The 20,038-nt window shown below is 36.5% G+C and overlaps 1 protein-coding gene across 2 annotated transcripts in view; it reads right to left on the bottom strand.

Annotated features, from left to right (window-relative positions):
- Window positions 1-20,038, bottom strand: part of LOC122401371 (DNA-binding protein D-ETS-4) — a 104,308-nt gene that overhangs the window by 58,942 nt on the left and 25,328 nt on the right. Inside the window, exon 2 of one of the 2 annotated variants that reach the window (XM_043403454.1) lies at window positions 3,976-4,040. The exons of the other annotated variant lie outside the window; for it this stretch is intronic. The gene's annotated coding sequence lies outside the window, so the exon portion shown is untranslated. The remainder of the gene's footprint in view (window positions 1-3,975; window positions 4,041-20,038) is intronic. 2 annotated transcript variants of the gene reach the window in all.

Raw genomic sequence — 20,038 nt, 5'->3', positions numbered from 1 at the left:
AATGAGGTATTTTTTAATACATCAATCGATTCAGCTGCACAATCGTTATAAAAAAGTACTAGCTATGTAACGTCGAAAAATTAGTAGTTCAGGAGATATTTCAATTTTTGGTTTCGTCGATTTTGTTCAGGTATTTTCAATGAAAATGTCGATAAAATCATGGAAATGCTCGAAGTAGGCCGACATGTTAGTAGTTGTGGCACCATCCAGGTGCTAAAAGTCGACCACAAAACAGTTTTAAACCATTTGCATAAAGCTGGATTAAAAAAGAAGCTCGATGTTTAGATTCCACAAAAATTAACAGAAAAACATGGATCGAATTTCCATTTGCGTAGTCTTGGCCAAACGGAACGAAATCGAATGACAACAAATTATAAAACAACACGGTACATATTTGAACATGAAAATACTGAATTTCTTTTCCCCCAACCTCATATTTCACTAATTGTAAGTGAAATAAAATGTATTTAACTAAAAGTGAGAAAATGGATATGTACAATCGATTTGAGTCTCCTCGACTCTTTTCTGTGGAGTTACTTAACCTCTTCACGCCCTTGGCCACATATATGAACGTTTAATTTTTTTTTTTTTATAATTATAGTTACTGTCAATAATAAATAGACCCCAAAGAAAGAAAAAAAAGCAACATTTCCTGAAGAAGTTAAATTCTGCGGAGTAACAAACGACTAAAAAAATCAATTCACACCCTTGGCCACATATATGAACGTTTAATTTTTTTTTTTTTATAATTATAGTTACTGTCAATAATAAATAGACCCCAAAAAAAGGAAAAAAAATCGTCTCTGAAGAGGTTAAATTCTGTGGAGCAACAAACGACTAAAAAAATCAATTCAAATTGTTAATTCCAAAAGAAGAAAAAAAAATAAATCGACCCTGAAGAGGTTAAATTCTGTGGAGTAACAAACGACTAAAAAAATGAATTTAAATTGTTATTCTCACTCAACGAGTAACGCGTAAAAAGTTGACAAGAATATTGTCTGTATTTAAAACGCGGTTACAGATTTGAAACTCTAGACGATAGCAATAGTTCATTCGATGTCTTCGTTCCCGTGGCTGCAGTGGGAATGAAAGGGTTAATTGGAAGCGGTATATCACGGTTATTAAACAAGGACGAAATGCTTACTGGAAGCGTGCTCGTGAGCGTCGAATGTAGGCAAGTAGATTTGGGTGGGTGTACTTGCATGGACACGTGGCCGCAAGCAAGTAGCGTGCAGTACTTAATAAGCCGCGTGAATTACGTTATTTTCTGCTGCGTTGCGCGTTAAAAATGTCCGTGACCCGACAAGCACCAACAATCTGTCGAGACGTATGCAAAATATTTAATCTCGTCTCGAACAAATTTGTAAAAAGCGATTTATAATTAACAGACGACGATGTAGCAAATCAAAGAGAACAGTGAAAAATTTTACTTAACACGTATGAAATGATATATCAACATAATATTAATCTATTTAACGAAATCTAGGACAATGATACATATTCAGTTTTCTATTCTAATCCCCTTTAATTTTTAATTTCAATATTTAACACGTGTGCTTGGATTTATTATAACCGACTTATTTATCTGCGAAAGATATCAGTTATATTTTCACGAGAAAGCTGCTCATTTAATGTAATGAACTTAAATAATAATTCTGGCTCGTAGAGCAAAAACAAGGTATTAAATATGAGCTTGTTATTAACGACGGGGAGTTATTTCCTTCGTTGAATAATTCTCGAGCAACATGGATGATTCTTCTGGTTCACGGAGCAAGACATAAAACCATAATTTAACGTTACTTGCTTTACGAACCAGACGAATTATTTAGCGTATTTATTATTTGAGAATTTTAGCGAAAGAAAGAAGTTTAATTTAAGACCGAATATGCCCGTCTTATTACGAGAAAAAAAAAGGACAAAACACTTTTGCATGTACTTAATAAAATACACGGCGAGAACGAGGGAGATAATTTCAGGGAAAAATATGATTGAATAGTAGTCTCTCATATGGAAACGGCGGGTGAGTTTAATCGAATGTCACGGGACGCTTAATAAGGCGATTGAATTACGTTGCGCTACGCGAATGAAGGTATTGAAAATCTTATACAAGCAACGACCCCTTTCAGAATCGTGTGTATTGTGCCGAGGAGGCGTAAAAAATTCTATTCGAGTAATAGATAACCAATAAATACCAACAGCAATTTATTCGCGACGTTTATTCGATCGAGCAGTTAAATTTTTATTTGCTCGCGGCGAAATATTTCATTCTGTAATTGAAATTTTTCTTTCATACGTCGGTAGAAATTTTTATCTAGCAGTTTTTAACGGTCCATTAAACATTTATCGTTCGTTCGTGCACAAGAAGAGACATTCGATTTTTAAATTACAAAATGTTTCCCAAGGACGAGGTAAACTTCATTTTCGCGGGTCATTTCTTGTCAGAACTTAATATTTTGATAGAAGGAAGCTTCCACGAGAGTCGTACGTAATACGAACGAGTTAAATCGAGTGTCGCGGGTTGTTTAATAAGGTGTCTGAGTTACGTTGTGTCGGGCGAATAAAGGTAGTGGAAATATTGTATAAAAAAACAAAACGAGCACCGCGCGTTACATAAACAACGCGTGTAGCGTTAATTCCGTCGCGTTACGAATTTAATAATTTCAACCGTGCAACGTCAAAGCAGCGTGGGCACAAAGTGATCGTTAGTTACTCGCGGAAAAGTCACTCGATAATCTTTAAGCTTGACGGAGTGGGAAAAATTTCACCGCGCCAATAATAATAACGACAACACTGTGAATAAATCGCTGATTTTAACGAGCACATTACAGTACTATATTCCGCTCGTTTTACTTTAAACGTACTCTATCTAAAATATTAATGTGTCGTTTAAACGCTTAAGAATCGTGTTTATCGCGTAGCTTTTTTACCCCCATCGCCGCGACGAGCAACATCACCGTGAATTTAAAATTATCGTACGATATCGTCGTTTTAACGCTCCCATAAACGCAGTATTACGTCAGTGAAAATAATTGATTGTAATTAAGCGACCAGATAGATAGAGTCTGTACTCCTTTCTTAACGTTTAAACGATAAGCGTATATGTTCGAGCGGCGAAAGTGTATAATAAAAATAATGATATTTTTTTAAATTAAAAATTATGTTCGATGGTTATCGTTTTATTTTATATACTGGAGAAAGATTGCTTGTGCATTTGAAGAGGTAACATTTGATATTGAGCCCGATAGGAAGAAAATATCTTTTTCCTGTGACTTTCCAGTTATTGGAAAATGAAAGGGTGAAAAGAGAACGGTAGATAGATGACACGCAGACGAAATGGCAACGCAAGACACCGAACTGTTCGGTTGTAATTGCCTGGTGAGTTACCTGTCACGTCGTCGCTACAATTCTCGCGTCTAATTACCATAACCGCGCACCGTAAACGTCGCGTAACTCGTGCAGGGAGCGCACAAAGGTCCCCGCGTATTACCATTCGCACAAAGGACATCGATCAGACCGTTATGACATAATTTATCCGTTAATAAGCGGCCATGTAACGCCGACAATCCGCGACGAATTCCTAAAGAGTCAACCAGGGCACAGAGTTTTAAAAAATCCAAAAACTTGACTCCCGTTATCTGAAAGTTTACCTAAAAATATATTTCTAGTTTCATTTTGAAATCTGGAAAAGTTACCATTAAAAGGTAGATTTCATTGAACACAAATTTTGTACTGCAGTTAATTAAATAATTTTCTTGCACTATTGAAACTGCAAGATTAAGATTAAAATATATTTCTGAAGTTTCATTTCGAAATCTGGAAAAGTTACCATCAAAAGGTAGATTTCATTGAACACAAATTTTCTACTGCAGTTAATTAAATAATTTTCTTGCACTACTGAAATTACAAGATTAAATCAGGTTTCAACGATGTGGATAATGGGTCACGATTTTGATACTAAATAACTTCGATAAATACCTGTGATGAAAAATTTCTTTGACAATTAGCTGTGGATTCGACTACGTTCAAGTTTCGTCTCTTACCTGAAACAGAAAGGAAAAATCAAGTTAGATAGAGTATTTTTGGAACACATTAAACTATCCAGTTTCAGTTCACCAGGTCAACAGACTTCGTGTAAAACATTAGCTTGAACGTGATCCACAAATTTGTCAACGAGGAACATTTTTCTGTGAATCATCCCTTTGCAACTCAGCCATAAGTGTGATAAAATTGCATCAATTATACCTAGTTTCTGCTAGTTGAACGTCACAGTATATTACATCCACGTAACACTGTGTACTTAAAGATAATTGAATAATAAATTGCTAATAATCTCGTATGGAATCAACTCTCCAGTTTCTGTTTACCAGATCAACAGACTTCGTGTAAAACATTAGCTCGTCAGAGAAAGATGCTAATAAATACCTAACATGATCCACAAATTTATCAGCGAGGATTGCTTCCTCTTCGTATAATAAACATTTCCCTATGCATCATCCCTTTGCAACTCAGCCATAAGTGTGATAAAATTGCATCAATTATACCTAGTTTCTGCTAGTTGAACGTCACAGTATATTACATCCACGTAACACTGTGTACTTAAAGATAATTGAATAATAAATTGCTAATAATCTCGTATGGAATCAACTCTCCAATTTCTGTTTACCAGGTCAATAGACTTCGTGTAAAACATTAGCTCGTCAGAGAAAGATGCTAATAAATACCTAACATGATCCACAAATTCATCAGCGAGGATTGCTTCCTCTTCGTATAATAAACATTTCCCTATGCATCATCCCTTTGCAACTCAGCCATAAGTGTGATAATATTGCGTCAATTATACCTAGTTTCTGCTAGTTGAACGTCACAGTATTTTACATTCACGTAACACTGTACACGTAAAGATAATTAATAATAAATTGCTAATTGTGGGAATTTTGGGGATGCAAATGAGCAAAACTCGACTTCTCCTCAGCGAAACACACTTAATTAGCACGAGGCTTCGTTATAGACGAAATACACACGGTTACGAAAAAAAAGGTAAGCCAAAATAACTCTAGGTGGCGCAGAAACAAATGGCGCTTTATTTCTAACTCTAATAACCTCGTATGGAATTGAATATCTCGAATGACAAAGAGGGTGAATCAATCCTTTAGGAAGGTTTCTAATAAACGAGTCGTTCTAACAAGTGTAATTGAGGATACCCAGCAGAGCAACGGTACAGCAAACGAAACAAACAAGTGCGCGTATCCCGATCGCGAAACGTCGTTGAATGAATGCGTGCGCGGTTTTTGCATGCGAAACGACGCTGAACGCACGTCGTGCATGCAGACGAAACGGCCGTTCGGTCATCGAGCGAACATACGTAATTAGGTTTTACATTTAGGTTCCCCGCCCGATCGACCCCGGGGCAGAGCCAATCGATCGACGATGTTTCCGAATCCCGCAACGGCCATTTAAAAATTCGCGCGGCGTCTAACGGCGCTGTTACGCGCCGCGAGAAATTCGGTCGATCGCGGTCGGCGATAAATTTACGCGGCCATAAACGCGTCGATAGGTGGAGAATGACGGAGCAACTATGACACGCGTAACCGGCGATTCTTATTATTAGACCGTAACGGGAAACTCCGTATTTGCTCTTTGGTCGCGTTAGAAAAGAGATGACATTCCATCAATGCAAATTAGTCGACGTTAGGATCAACGATCGATCATTTTTTTGATACCTATTGACCTACGACGAGCGATTGCTTCGAATAATTTCTAAACGTTTCAAATAGAAATATTCTTTTTTTACAATTTTTTATGGGAATGGTGTTGGAACGTGTTTGATGTGGTACGATTATGAATAACGCTTTTGTTTGTGATACAATGAAGTTATAATTATTTTTCATGGGTCAGATGTTTGAGTATGTTGGATGATGTGTTACTCCCTCAGCCACGCTATAATAAAGTTATTACCATTCTTTTTCAGGCCCCACAGGAGTGGTTGATGACGTTTGACCACGTTGGTTGATATTGAATGGCGACGAATAACCCCCAATTTGTGATACTATAAAGTTATTACGATTCTTGTTTTTAGGAGTTTTTGAGGTTTCAAATACAAATATTCAACTTTAAAATTTTGTATGGGGGATGGTGTTGGAACGTGTTTGATATTGTATGATGATGAGTAACTCCCTTAGTTATAATTATTTTTCAGGATCCATGAGACAGGTGTTTGACCATGTTGGATGATGTTGAATGGCGACGAATACCTCCCCCCAGTTTGCAATACAATAAACTCATTAAGATTCTTTTCCAGGGCGCATGAGACTAGTGTTTGAGCATGTTGAATGATGTGTAACTCCCTCAGTCACGCTATAATAAAGTTATTACCATTCTTTTTCAGGCCCCACAGGAGTGGTTGATGACGTTTGACTATGTTGGATGGTGTTGAATGGCGACGAATACGTCCCCCCAGTTTGCAATACAATAAACCCACTACGATTCTTTTCCAGGACCCATGAGACTAGTGTTTGAGCATGTTGAATGATGCATAACTCCCTCAGTCACGCTATAATAAAGTTATTACGATTCTTTTTCAAACCCCACAGAAGTGGTTGATGACGTTTGACCACGTTGGATGATATCGAACGGCGATGAATAACTCCCTTTGCCATACAATTATTACAACAGGTGTTTCAGCATGTTTGACGCTGTTGAACGACGATGAATCGCCTTTCTCGCAATGCAATAGGTATATATTTTTAGTATAACCGCTGTTTTCCTCCCTCGTTGAAATATTTGAAGGCAAACGCGGGTTGGAACGCGTATCGACCGACGTCTACGGCTCGACGACGGATTCAGAGTTTTCGGGCGGGACGTAAAGTTTTCCCTCCGATGGAAGGGAGAAGAGAAAAAAGAAGCTCCGCGCGCATTCCCCCCTCGATGCACGTGGCACGTACACCTACCGAGTCGCGTTTTATATCTGCCGGTAACGTTCGCGGCATATTTTATACTCGCTGACTTATGTTTAATTCAGCGGAACACCGTGGCTCCGTAGCTCGCATACGGAGAGGATCGGTGAATGCGGGAAGATTGAGCGTAGATTGGCCGGGTCGAGGGAGCAAACGTCGTGAAAAAAAGAACGGCCGGGACGGGTTAAAAATTGAAAACGCGGCAATAATTTATTTCCGCTAACATCCAAGTGCGCCTTCCATGTCGACCCGCTCCACGCCTCGAGCATTTCGATGCGCGATCGCCCGCGGTCTCTCTTCCACCGCCTCCCTTTATCCCCGTTTCGCTTTCTTACCCTTTGGGCAGCGCACCTACGTCTCGGACGAGCTTTCGATCGAATAGGCGAGGATTGAGGGACGAGTGGGACAATCGATTCGAGACGATTTCGCCCGGTTCGATTCGCGGCGACCAATAAAACTCCGCCAGGCGTAAATTATTGGCTCGTAAACGCGGTCAAACGTTATTAATCGAGGCGTATACAGCTCTAACTCAAACATTTCTGCTTTCACTTGTTTGCTGTTTGCATAAAATGTTGGTTCTTGTATTTCACGCGGACGAAATTAATAACTTGATGAAAGCAAAACGAAATTTGGCGGTTCAGAGAATGTTTGATGATGTTTGGTGTTCTTAAAATATCAATATTTATGTAGAGATTCGGGGGAAAATGTGGATGGAGCCTATATTTATTGAATGCTGTGATAAGTATCCAATTAGGATATATACCTACATTAAGACTATCCAAATACACTTATCGATAGAAAATTATAAATTACAGAAAATCAGCAGCTGATTTAGATTAAATATATATACAATGCTTCTCTAGGAATTTGAAAATAACCATTAGCGAGGAGATACTTGGTCGAAAAAGAAAAGTGTTAACAAATGGAGCGTATTTAATTATGTGACAATTTCTGTATTTCTATATATGCAAACTATTGATTTGAATCGCCATCGTGGTCCAGTATGACAATGTATAATATTCAAACAGCCGCGTTATTCAAATAACCCAAATATATGAATACTTATTTAGGGAAATAATAGTCAAATAATAGGATCTGAATAATAATATTCGAAGTTTATTCGTAGCATTCGAATATCTATGCATCATTTGAATATTAAATTATTCAAATGGTCCCAGCCCTAATTCGGACTGGATGTTGACCGCAGGATTATGTTAATGAAACGAGCACCGGAATACCGTGGATCATTTTACTGTTTTTAACGACGCGTAAAGTCCTCTTGTTTGGCCGCGAGTGAAAGCAAGGGGAAATTCGAGATGTTTTCACGTGAAAGCGAATAAAAATTTGATACACAGAACTCTCTCAGCTTGTCACTGAGTTATCTCTTTTCTCAACGTATTACAGCTCGAAACATTGACAGAGTGAAGGACAGAATTGCAAGACGTTCTAGTCAACCCTCGTCAATCTTCTATTACCAGTACTCTATTTATTGAATCAAAATAAATGAAGCAAAAAATTGTTTTGTCCAGTGTCTGAAATATGTACCCAAACCATGATTATTTGCTTTGGTATTTCAAGCACTATGAGCGCGGAAGCTTGTTAAAAAGTGAGAGTTACGCCCCGGGAGTTCTTGTAAAACAACATTGCGCTGGTTGGCCATCGTCAACTTGATCCACCATTTAGATACGATTCACAGAAAGACTTCCCTTCCCCCCCCAGATTTATGACTTGTTCGCCTTATTTGCAATCGCCCAATGTCGATAAAGATGCCGAGCAGGGGGTTAGGGGGAGGGAAAAGAGCGATTCGCGGGGAAAAGGAGCACTCGTTGCGCTCTCGAAAACGCCTAGCGCTCAGGAAACTGCCAACACGCGTGGGAGTCCGCACAGTTTTCTTCTCTTCGTCCCACGTTTCGCCGACTGTCGTCACACCCGCGCTACACGGACCGTCGGTGGGCGGACTATACTATTTACTATATCGCGAGCGGTGGTGCGTGCTGCTTTAAATATAACGCACAGCGTGCCGTATACGATTCGCGAGATACGGTGTCATAGCGTGAACTCATGCTCGCCAGATACACGGTGACGTTGCGTGGAAAAATCCCGGAATGACGAATTAGCAACTTTGTTGTATCAAGTTATTCAAAGATACTAATGGTAAACTCAAGAACGAACGATTATCGTCAGCGAATATTTGAAATGGTTCTCCTCGATTCAAATCTCCCGCCTTTGGGACTCGACTTCTACTTTGCAGATGGCGTCGTGTTCGATCTGTTTGAAAAGCGTTTCGCGCGTAAATAAATGTAATTTTGTTGATGTCACATCGCATAGGAGTAGAAATTATTTTTATTTATTATGAAAAAGGGAATGAAGTGGAATAATTGACTTGTTTGAGGTAACGCGAAATATTCATTTTAAGGAAGAGATTATAGTTGAAAAAATAATTCGAGAATATATAATAGAATAAAATTATTCTGTACGATTTTGAAAATTGATCGGTTATAAGTAGTATACTACTTGGATGGTAGCACAAGTAGAAATAGCGAGTAATAGACAGACGCATCAGTTATCTTGGAAACGAAGTCTCCAACCTGAAAACGTCATTCATCTTTGTCGATTTATTTATGCAATCAGAATCATCCCCTACCCTTTCAGCCCTATTCTGTTCATACTGATTCTCCAATGGTACAACTGGGAATGCATTAAAAATATAAAATAAAATCTTTCGTGTGAGGCTTTTAGGTAAATTAACTTTGAAACCAAGCATAAGCAGAAATAGCGAATAATGGATAAAAAAAAAATAATTATGACTACAATTGCGACTAAATATTTATAATAAAATTTCCCAATGAGGGATTTGTTGTTTCTACAATAAAGTTGCTAACAATTTAATGAATTGACTATCAGCACCAGTATATTAACGAAGGACGAAGACTATGAAATTCTGATACCCAAGAGCGCGATTTCGAGTATATTTTCTATTAATAAAGTAGAGTAGAGCGTTCGAGGACTATCGTCCTCGTTGATGTTCGATATTTTTTGCTATGGAGTAGTTTTGCGAAATCACTGGTACGCTTCAAAGGGACGTTCACCGTCGTATTTTATATCGTAAAATCGCGCGGAATACTATCGCAAGAACGCTCTGGTTCCGAACAGCACGGTACTTAGAGGAGAACAAGAGCCACGCTCTACGATTGCATCGACATTGCGGAGGCGAATGTCTCCGCGGCCAGACTATCGTTACACCGACAACGATGCAATCGAGGGCACCGATCGATGTTTCCTGCGAGGCTGTTAAAGACATAACGTTCTCATGTTTACGATACCTGGCAGCGACGATAATTCGCCTCGTAAGGGCGTACGCGTATAAGCTCGAAACGTATTATTCGCGGTTTGTCTGAGAATTCTCGCGCTGAGCCCGTGAGCGTGACAGCCACGACCTTATTCTGCGCGCTGATAGGCTTTTTACAGACGCGATCGGTTCGAAAAGGCAAGGGTGTCCGGTGCACCGTCATGCTGACTTATCGCATACCTCTTTGGAAAACTATACACGGTGTATCCCGCCATGTGGGTGCCACTTCGACGCTCCGTCGAACGCGCAAAATAATGGAAAAGTAGGAACGCGTGCCCCCCTTCATATTGTTCCCCAGTTACGAAAACTTTTCTACATTGAGGATTCTTCGTCACAAATTATGGGATTCTTTTCTAGTCGATGGAATCAATTTCTAAAAGTTTGGTGTTTGAAGAAAATTTATGGATCTTGAATTTTTAGAAAAAAAAAGACCTAACCCCCACTTTAAATCATTCCCCAGTTACAGCCACCTGTCTACTTTGACGATTCTTCGTTAGAAATTATGGAACCTTCTTTCCTAGTCGATAGAATCAATTTCTGAAAGTTTGCTGTTTCAAGACAATTTGTGGGTCTTGAATTTTTAGAGAAAACAGACCTAACCCCCTCTTTGAATCATTCCTCAGTTACAGCCACTTGTCTACTTCGACGATTCTTCGTCACAAATTAAGGAATCTTCTTTTCCAGTCGATAGAATCAATTTCTAAAAGTTTGGGGCTCCAAGAAAATTTGTGGATCTTGAATTTTTAGAGAAAACAGACCTAACCCCCTCTTCAAATCATTCCCCAGTTATGACCACTTTTCTACTTTGACGATTCTTGGGTCACAAATTATGGAACCTTCTTTTCTAGTCGATAGAATCAATTTCTGAAAGTTTGGTGTTTCAAGAATAGTAGATCTTGAATTTTTAGAGAAAACAGACCTAACCCCCTCTTCAAATCATTCCCCAGTTATAGTCACATTTCTACTTTGACGATTCTTGGGTCATAAATTATGAAACCTTCTTTTCTTGTCGATAGAATCAATTTCTGAAAGTTTGCTGTTTCAAGAAAATTTGTGGGATTGAATTTTTAGAGAAAACAGAACTAACCCCCTCTTCAAATCATTCCTCAGTTACAGCCACTTGTCTACTTCGACGATTCTTCGTCACAAATTAAGGAATCTTCTTTTCCAGTCGATAGAATCAATTTCTAAAAGTTTGGGGCTCCAAGAAAATTTGTAGATCTTGAATTTTTAGAGAAAACAGACCTAACCCCCTCTTCAAATCATTCCCCAGTTATGACCACTTTTCTACTTTGACGATTCTTGGGTCACAAATTATGGAACCTTCTTTTCTAGTCGATAGAATCAATTTCTGAATGTTTGGTGTTTCAAGAAAAGTAGATCTTGAATTTTTAGAGAAAACAGACCTAACCCCCTCTTCAAGTCATTCCCCAGGTACGACCACTTTTCTACTTTGACGATTCTTCGTCACCAAATTAAGGAACCCTCTTTTCCAGTCGATAGAATCAATTTCTGAAAATTTGGTGTTTCAAGAAAATTTGTGGATCTTGAATTTTTAGAGAAAACAGACCTAACCCCCTCTTCAAATCATTCCCCAGTTATAGTCACATTTCTACTTTGACGATTCTTGGGTCACAAATTATGGAACCTTCTTTTCTAGTCGATAGAATCAATTTCTGAAAGTTTGGTGTTTCCAGAAATGTAAATCTTGAATTTTTAGAGAAAACAGACCTAACCCCCCTTTCAAATCATTCCTCAGTTACAGCCACTTGTCTACTTCGACGATTCTTCGTCACAAATTAAGGAATCTTCTTTTCCAGTCGATAGAATCAATTTCTAAAAGTTTGGGGATCCAAGAAAATTTGTGGATCTTGAATTTTTAGAGAAAACAGACCTAACCCCCTCTTCAAATCATTCCCCAGTTATGACCACTTTTCTACTTTGACGATTCTTGGGTCACAAATTATGGAACCTTCTTTTCTAGTCGATAGAATCAATTTCTGAAAGTTTGGTGTTTCAAGAATAGTAGATCTTGAATTTTTAGAGAAAACAGACCTAACCCCCTCTTCAAATCATTCCCCAGTTATAGTCACATTTCTACTTTGACGATTCTTGGGTCATAAATTATGAAACCTTCTTTTCTTGTCGATAGAATCAATTTCTGAAAGTTTGCTGTTTCAAGAAAATTTGTGGGATTGAATTTTTAGAGAAAACAGAACTAACCCCCTCTTCAAATCATTCCTCAGTTACAGCCACTTGTCTACTTCGACGATTCTTCGTCACAAATTAAGGAATCTTCTTTTCCAGTCGATAGAATCAATTTCTAAAAGTTTGGGGCTCCAAGAAAATTTGTAGATCTTGAATTTTTAGAGAAAACAGACCTAACCCCCTCTTCAAATCATTCCCCAGTTATGACCACTTTTCTACTTTGACGATTCTTGGGTCACAAATTATGGAACCTTCTTTTCTAGTCGATAGAATCAATTTCTGAATGTTTGGTGTTTCAAGAAAAGTAGATCTTGAATTTTTAGAGAAAACAGACCTAACCCCCTCTTCAAGTCATTCCCCAGGTACGACCACTTTTCTACTTTGACGATTCTTCGTCACCAAATTAAGGAACCCTCTTTTCCAGTCGATAGAATCAATTTCTGAAAATTTGGTGTTTCAAGAAAATTTGTGGATCTTGAATTTTTAGAGAAAACAGACCTAACCCCCTCTTCAAATCATTCCCCAGTTATAGTCACATTTCTACTTTGACGATTCTTGGGTCACAAATTATGGAACCTTCTTTTCTAGTCGATAGAATCAATTTCTGAAAGTTTGGTGTTTCCAGAAATGTAAATCTTGAATTTTTAGAGAAAACAGACCTAACCCCCCTTTCAAATCATTCCTCAGTTACAGCCACTTGTCTACTTCGACGATTCTTCGTCACAAATTAAGGAATCTTCTTTTCCAGTCGATAGAATCAATTTCTAAAAGTTTGGGGCTCCAAGAAAATTTGTGGATCTTGAATTTTTAGAGAAAACAGACCTAACCCCCCTCTTCAAATCATTCCCCAGTTATGACCACTTTTCTACTTTGACGATTCTTGGGTCACAAATTATGGAACCTTCTTTTCTAGTCGATAGAATCAATTTCTGAAAGTTTGGTGTTTCAAGAATAGTAGATCTTGAATTTTTAGAGAAAACAGACCTAACCCCCTCTTCAAATCATTCCCCAGTTATAGTCACATTTCTACTTTGACGATTCTTGGGTCATAAATTATGAAACCTTCTTTTCTTGTCGATAGAATCAATTTCTGAAAGTTTGCTGTTTCAAGAAAATTTGTGGGATTGAATTTTTAGAGAAAACAGAACTAACCCCCTCTTCAAATCATTCCTCAGTTACAGCCACTTGTCTACTTCGACGATTCTTCGTCACAAATTAAGGAATCTTCTTTTCCAGTCGATAGAATCAATTTCTAAAAGTTTGGGGCTCCAAGAAAATTTGTGGATCTTGAATTTTTAGAGAAAACAGACCTAACCCCCTCTTCAAATCATTCCCCAGTTATGACCACTTTTCTACTTTGACGATTCTTGGGTCACAAATTATGGAACCTTCTTTTCTAGTCGATAGAATCAATTTCTGAAAGTTTGGTGTTTCAAGAATAGTAGATCTTGAATTTTTAGAGAAAACAGACCTAACCCTCTCTTCAAATCATTCCCCAGTTACATCCACATGTCTACTTCGCCAATTCTTCGTCACAAATTAAGGAACCTTCTTTTCTAGTCGATAGAATCAATTTCTGAATGTTTTGTGTTTCAAGAAAAGTAGATCTTGAATTTTTAGAGAAAACAGACCTAACCTCCTCTTCAAATCATTCCCCAGTTACATCCACATGTCTACTTCGACAATTCTTCATCACAAATTAAGGAACCTTCTTTTCTACTCGATAGAGTCAATTTCTGAAAGTTTGGAGCTCCAAGAAAATGTGTAAATCTTGAATTTTTTCAGAAAACAGTCACATCTGCCTCGCGACTGTTCGATATTTTTTAATACGAATGCAATATTGTAAACCTAAGATTAGAACTACCAGGCATACGTTGTCCAAGCACCTTCCATCTCGTTATTGAAATAAACTGATTTTCATCGGTGTAAAATATGAAATTCCTCCCTTTCTTTAAACGGAGATTAATAGATCAATTTTACGTCAATTTCTTGAGTAACAGATTGCACGAACTATTGGAAGGAGTTTCATCAGATGCTGTGCGGCATATGTGATTTATGTATGACGGTGCACTGCCATATTTTAGTCGAGTAGGCAGATAATTCTCGAACGAACGACTTTATAACAGATGGTTAAGTGCGGGACTTATTGTCCGGCCAGTTCGTTCTCTACGTCTAAATCCACCAGATTTTTATTTTCAATGCTACTCGAAAACATTTATTTATTCAATATATTTCAGCGACTTGTTTGATACTTTAACTCGAAATCAAATAGATTAATACTCGTGTAATTATCGCGAGGCACCTTATGTAAATCTGCTCTCATAATATTTACCCAGTTCGTTTCTGGCTTATTTTTATCTCCCCCGAAACGTCGCGTTTTTCGTATTTCATTTTTATAAATAAATTTCAATAATAAATACTTCAATCTGAGGAGAATCCTCAAGAAAAGGTCAAAGCACAATATTCTGCACGCATTGATAACTCGTATTTTTAATCAGCACGAGAATTTTTATCGCTGCAAATACTATTGAACCGAAGAAAATCAGAACTTGTACGATAATTGTTTTCTGTCGAGACTTTGCATATAACATTTAATTATTTTTGAGAAAATATATATTCGAGGCTACTACTGATTCAACATTTTTAAAATTGATAGACATAGTCGTGAATAACAATGCAATTCGATTGCAATGAGCGAGTCTGCTTCGAAAATACACAGTTCCTTCTCGAGGTCTCATTACCTCGACTTCTACCTCGTCACATTCGTACACCCAAACCTCTTTCCTTTTGTTTCTCTCGATTACTCGACTCACTCAATATCCCGATACAAACTTCGTTCGGACCCTCCGCATCGCGTTTAATCGCATCGATTTGAAAACTACGACAAATGATTTCAACTGACATTTTCGAAACCCGCAATACACCGAACGGCCATTTAAAAACGACGCTGGTAGGCTGTTATTCAGCAGTGTTTATAAATTGAAAGGCACAAAGTAGCAAGAGAAAGGCGAGTAAGATAAATGATTCGGTAATTCAGATAAATATCCGAAGAAAAAGGTCGCCGGAGTAGGTGTTCCCGAAATATGATATATCTAATAATACATCTTTGGTATATTCTCGGTTCCCGTTCCCTCTACAAAGTAACAGTTCGAAAAGAGAAACGTGCAACCAAAGTATATATAAAGATCCCGCGGTATTATAAGAAACAAAACTAGCAACTCGATATCTGCTTTTTCATCCACGAATTGTCTCGATAATCAACACTTTGATACCGTTCCCTGGCACAGATACATATACTGGCCGCAGTTGCGACAAAAAAGAGAGTGCAATTATTGGTGTGAAACTCGAGCACATTATTCAACCGGTAAACGTCGTCTTTTACTTTTTTTCCGTACAAAAATTCAAGTATTCTTATTAGTTAAATCATGCGTACCACTTACGACGTGGAATCCATCGACCTCTTCGTATCGCTGATAACGGTAATGGGTTGGAAAAATTAATCGACAAATCGCCACGATCGATTAGATAGATCCGATTGAACTGGATTGATTCGGAAAGAGGAGATTTCAGATTATTACACGACTTTTGGTATAATCGTCAATTCATGTTCGTGGTAGTCACGAATGGAATGTAGTCTTAAATATTGTTTTGAGTATGAAGTTTTTAAAATACGATTTTAGATTATAAGTAAAATGAAAATTATTTGAAATAGTGTGAAATGTTACAGGGATGCTATATTTTGAGATTTTTTTGTAGTGAAAAATAGTAGAAAATAACGTGAAAACTATGGGGTATAGTTTTCATATTAATGCTTTTGCTATCTAAAATTAATCGACAAAATGGAACTCTTGAAAATTATAATCGTTGTTTTGAGTATACAATTTTTAAAGTACGATTATAAATTGTAGGTGAAATGAAAATAATTTAATATAATATGAGATAAAGGGAGGCTGATATTTCGAAACTTTGTTGCAACAAAAATTAATAGAAAATAACGTGAAAACTGTGGGGGTATATTGAAACGAAGAATTTCAATTATTAATGCTTTTGCTATCTAAAATTAACCGACAAAATGGAGCTTTCGATAAAATAATAATCGTTGTTTTGAAAATACGATTATAAATTACAGGTAAAATGAAAATAAATTGAAAAATGTGAAACGTAAAAGGGACGCTGATATTTTGAGATTTTATTGCAGCGAAAAGTAGTAGAAAATAACGTGAAAACTATGAGGTATATTGAACCGAGGAATTTCAATTAATAATGCTTTTGCTATCTAAAATCGCCAAAATGGAGCTTTCGATAAAATTATAATCGTTCTTCTGAAAATACTATTATAAATTACAGGTAAAATGAAAATAAATTGAAAAATGTGAAACGTTAAAAGGAGGCTGATATTTCGAGATTTTGTTGTAGTGAAAAATAGTATAAAAATAACGTGATAACTGTGGGGTTATATTGAACCGAGAAATTTCAATTATTAATGCTTTTGCTATCTAAAATTAATCGACAAAATGTAACTCTTGAAAATTATAATCGTTGTTTTAAAAATACGATTATAAATTATAGGTAAAATGGAAATAAAGTGAAAAGTATGAAACATTAAGGGGACGTTGATATTTCGAGATTTTGTTGCAGTGAAAAATCGTAGAAAATAATGTGAAAACTGTGGGGGTATATTTCAATGGGGGAATTTCAATGATTAATGCTTTTGCTATCTAAAATTAATCGACAAAATGTAACTCTTGAAAATTATAATCGTTGTTTTGAAAATACGATTATAAATTATAGGTTAAATGAAAATAATTTAATATAATATGAGATAAAGGGAGGCTGATATTTCGAAACTTTGTTGCAACAAAAATTAATAGAAAATAACGTGAAAACTGTGGGGGTATATTGAAACGAAGAATTTCAATTATTAATGCTTTTGCTATCTAAAATTAACCGACAAAATGGAGCTTTCGATAAAATAATAATCGTTGTTTTGAAAATACGATTATAAATTACAGGTAAAATGAAAATAAATTGAAAAATGTGAAACGTTAAAGGGACGCTGATATTTTGAGATTTTATTGCAGCGAAAAGTAGTAGAAAATAACGTGAAAACTGTGGGTTATATTTCAACGGAGGAATTTCAATTATTAATGCTTTTGCTATCTAAAATCAACAAAATGGAGCTTTCGATAAAATTATAATCGTTGTTTTGAAAATACGATTATAAATGATAGGTAAAATGAAAATAAATTGAAAAATGTGAAACGTTAAAGGGACGCTGAAATTTGAGATTTTATTGCAGCGAAAAGTAGTAGAAAATAACGTGAAAACTGTGGGTTATATTTCAACGGAGGAATTTCAATTATTAATGCTTTTGCTATCTAAAATCAACAAAATGGAGCTTTCGATAAAATTATAATCGTTGTTTTGAAAATACGATTATAAATGATAGGTAAAATGAAAATAAATTGAAAAATGTGAAACGTTAAAGGGATGCTGATATTTTGAGATTTTATTGCAGCGAAAAGTAGTAGAAAATAACGTGAAAACTGTGTGTTATATTTCAACGGAGGAATTTCAATTATTAATGCTTTTGCTATCTAAAATCAACAAAATGGAGCTTTCGATAAAATTATAATCGTTGTTTTGAAAATACGATTATAAATGATAGGTAAAATGAAAATAAATTGAAAAATGTGAAACGTTAAAGGGACGCTGAAATTTGAGATTTTATTGCAGCGAAAAGTAGTAGAAAATAACGTGAAAACTGTGGGTTATATTTCAACGGAGGAATTTCAATTATTAATGCTTTTGCTATCTAAAATCAACAAAATGGAGCTTTCGATAAAATTATAATCGTTGTTTTGAAAATACGATTATAAATGATAGGTAAAATGAAAATAAATTGAAAAATGTGAAACGTTAAAGGGACGCTGAAATTTGAGATTTTATTGCAGCGAAAAGTAGTAGAAAATAACGTGAAAACTGTGGGTTATATTTCAACGGAGGAATTTCAATTATTAATGCTTTTGCTATCTAAAATCAACAAAATGGAGCTTTCGATAAAATTATAATCGTTGTTTTGAAAATACGATTATAAATGATAGGTAAAATGAAAATAAATTGAACAATGTGATATCTTAGGGGGACGCTGATATTTCCAAATTTTGTTGTAGCGAAAAATAGTAGAAAGTAACATGAAAACTGTGGGGTATATTTCAACGAATTAATTTCAATTATTAATGCTTTTGCTATCTAAAGTTAATCGACAAAATGGAGTTTTCGATAAAATAATGACCGTTGTTTTGAAAATACGATTATAAATTATATTTTGTTGGAATGAAAAATAGTAGAAAATAACGTGAAAACTGTGGGTTATATTTCAACGTAGGAATTTCAATTACTAATGTCCCCGCTATCTAAACTCGGACTACCACAATCGCGACGCAGCACAGTAAGTCATACGCGAAACAAACGGAAAGGTAAATGCGAGAATTCGTGGCTAGGAAAGAGAAAGGGTTCCAGGAGGCGTTCCTGGAACGTGGTATGGATGGCATCCTCGCAGGATAATACTGTATAGGCGCATACGTGGACGAGTACACGACGCGACGATTGTGCTCGCGTACCCCGGCATTATAATGGATTCAAACTAAGGGTTTGTATTGAGATATCAGTATGTGGCCGGGCACCGGTAATGGCCTCCTGTTCTAAGAACCCGCCTCCTGTGTATCCAGAGCAGATAGGATATGCGCAGTACTCTCTCTTTCTGCATGCGCAACGTGGGGTATAACTATCCATATGTAACCGTGTACCTGCAATCAGAGTTCATCCCTCTTTTCTCTCCCGACGATGCCACAGGGGGACTCGAATACGCTCTACACGGACGAAACCGTGATTGAATCGCCCACAAATCGCCGGGAATTTCGTCAAATACGAAACAAAACGCAATTACACGTTTCGAAAACACGTTGGAAATGTGCACACCTTTCTATACGATGCTTCCTTTTTGAGAAATCTTAGCATGAAAATTCTCGATATGATTTATAGCATTTATTTCGTAGACTTCATGTATTTTGGTGGATATTTTCGTTTGATAATATTTAAAGCAACTTGAAAGATAAACGTAATATGTATATATGAGTCATTATCTTCAGGAGGTTATGGAATTATTTTTTAAATAATATTCGTATTTCTAAATTAGTGAATGGGTAAGAGATATGTAAGAATGTAATTATAATTCTTTTTCGAAGTAAGTACGAAGTTTATTCTAAGAATTCAGTTTATATGTAAGAATATACGAAATACTTAAAGTAAGGTACGAATTATTATATCTAGGGGTAGAGATAACCCTCTGCAAAGCTCCAATTTCATTAATTTTATTAATAAAAATATGAATTTGCATGAAGATCCGCAGTCTAATAATCACATATTTTTTCCATGGGTTCCATCGACCCCCAAAATGAAATTTCAGTGGCGCAAAAATAATATCCCCGGGCGTCTTCGATAACACAATAGTACGATCGCGTCGCGG

Source organism: Colletes gigas, unplaced genomic scaffold, assembly GCF_013123115.1.
Source record: "Colletes gigas isolate AHSC1104 unplaced genomic scaffold, ASM1312311v1 Colletes_gigas_Sc00024, whole genome shotgun sequence".
Lineage (NCBI taxonomy): Eukaryota > Metazoa > Arthropoda > Insecta > Hymenoptera > Colletidae > Colletes > Colletes gigas.
Note: the sequence above shows the minus strand (reverse complement) of the source record. Positions and strands in the feature narration are given on the sequence as shown.